At 39.4% G+C, this 2,309-nt stretch overlaps 1 non-coding gene across 1 annotated transcript; it reads right to left on the minus strand.

The window, feature by feature from the left end:
* Positions 1-940: 940 nt before the first annotated feature.
* On the minus strand, positions 941-1,046 carry LOC140833201 (small nucleolar RNA R71). The gene has a single exon (XR_012118334.1). It is a non-coding gene; the product is annotated as a small nucleolar RNA R71 (small nucleolar RNA).
* Between the last annotated feature and the right edge of the window lie 1,263 nt (positions 1,047-2,309).

A 2,309-nucleotide genomic window follows, 5' to 3' on the forward strand; every position in this document is an offset into this window, starting at 1 on the left:
TTGAATTTTAATCAACCATTTTAGATATCATCTTTCATAATTTAATTATTGAATCTTTTTATTTGCATATTTGTTCGAAAATAGTAGTGTTAAAACAATCTAATCAATTTTCGTTGCTAAGTGTTCAATAACTGAAAATAATAATTGTTAAATACAGTCTTCGACGATACTCGTACTCTGGTACATTATACTATTACTTGACATCGTGCACTTGCGATTAATTTTGAGCATATAAAACATATTTTTATTAAGGGTTTAACAGTGCAAGTTTTGCTCGATCAAGTTTTTGGCGCCGTTGTCGGGGACTGTTAATCTACAATTTTATTTTTAGTTATTTTCTTTAGCGTTATTTTATTTTTCTTGAGCTAACACTCTATATTTTATTCCAGATATCTTGTCCAGTGCATGTCATAGTCACTTGACGTGGAGGTTGAGCTTGAGTTTGATCCTGAAATTGAAAGAACTTTCCGCAGGAGAAGGCAGCAGCAGAGACTCAAAGAACTGATGGAGAGGCAGTTGATTGATCAAGAGGAGGAACACCATGATGTTAGACGTGTTGAGATGCCACGCCGCATACCGATGCTGGAGTATGCCCAACCTTCTTTGGATGGAGCACGCCCCAGCATTGTGAGGCCTATGGTGCGAGCAAACCAGTTTGAAATCAAACCAGCTATAATTCAGATGGTTCAGAACACAATCAAGTTTGGAGGATCTGCAGTATATGAACCAAACACGCACATCTCAAATTTTCTTGAAATTTGTGATACTTTTAAATTCAATGGAGTTTCTGATGATGCTGTTAGGTTGCGTTTGTTTCCTTTCTCTTTACGTGATAAGGCTAAAGCATGGTTAAATTGTTTGCCTGTAGGTTCAATCACTACATGTGAAGACATGGCGAAAGCATTTCTCATTAAATACTTTCCTCCATCAAAGACCATGAAGCTGCGGGCAGACATTACAACATTTGCTCAATTCGATCAGGAGTCTTTATATGAGGCATGGGAATGCTTCAAGGATCTACTACGAAGATGCCCACATCACGAATTACCACTTGGGTTAGTCGTTCAAACATTTTATTATGGTTTGCTTACTCCTACCCGTACTATGATAGATGCTGCTGCTTGTGGAAACTTGTTGATAAAAACTGCGGAAGAAGGATATGAGTTGTTGGAGGAGATGGCTGCTAGCAGCTATCACCCTCAATCAGAAAGAAACAACCAGCGAAAGAGTACAGGAGTTCACCAGGTAACTGATTTTTCTGCTATTACTGCACAACTTGATGCTTTAAACAAGAAACTAGACAGCTTGAATGTGCGTGGCACGGCGATGCGTCTTCAAGAGATATTCTGTGAAAAGTGTGGAGGAGAACACTATGTGAAGGACTGTCAAGATGACAATCCATTTTATGTGCAAGAAGGGGCACCAATAAATCAAATGGGAATCCAAAACCGCCCAAGGAATGACCCTTATTCGAACACATACAATCTGGGGTGGAGACAACATCCAAACTTCTCATGGGGTGGTAAAACAGCCAGAATCGACCACAAGGAGGACAATCATATGGGAAACAACCGATGTCCAGATCTGATCCTCCTAGAGAAGAGAAGTCTAATTTGGAGCAGATGATGTCTAAGTTCATCTCGTCTACCGAGACTAGACTATAGAATCAGGATGCATCGATAAAGGGGCTTGAAAATCAGATTGGGCAGTTAACGAAGATGATAGCAAGTAGAGAGCCAGGCACCTTGGCAAGTAACAAAGAGACAAATCCAAAAGAGCAAGTGAAGGCCATCGAGTTGAAGAGTGGGAAAATTTTAGAGTCGAGAGAGAAAGGAAAAAATCAAGTGCCTGATGAACTGACTGAGACATCTAAAGGTAAGTCTTCTTACACTGCACCAGCACCCACTGCACAATCAAAAATTGTTATACCTCCTCCTTTTCCTGCAGCATTGAAAAAAGAAAAACTAGATGCACAATTCGGTAAGTTTCTTGAGGTATTTAAAAAATTGCATATCAATATTCCCTTCGCCGATGCTTTAATGCAAATGCCTAGTTATGCTAAATTTTTTAAGGATATCTTAGCAAACAAGAGAAAGTTGGAGGGTCACATGACGGTGAATATTACTGAAAATTGCTCCGCTTTAGTGCAAAACAAGATCCCACCGAAACTTAAGGATCCGGGGAGTTTTTCTATTCCTTGCATGATTGGTGATATTGTTTTTCACAAAGCTCTGTGTGATCTTGGTGCAAGTATTAATCTTATGCCTTTTTCTGTGTTTAGGAAACTTGGGTTGGGGAACCTAAGCCAA

The sequence above is a fragment of the Primulina eburnea genome, chromosome 5, assembly GCF_022965805.1.
Source record: "Primulina eburnea isolate SZY01 chromosome 5, ASM2296580v1, whole genome shotgun sequence".
Classification (NCBI taxonomy): Eukaryota; Viridiplantae; Streptophyta; class Magnoliopsida; order Lamiales; family Gesneriaceae; genus Primulina; species Primulina eburnea.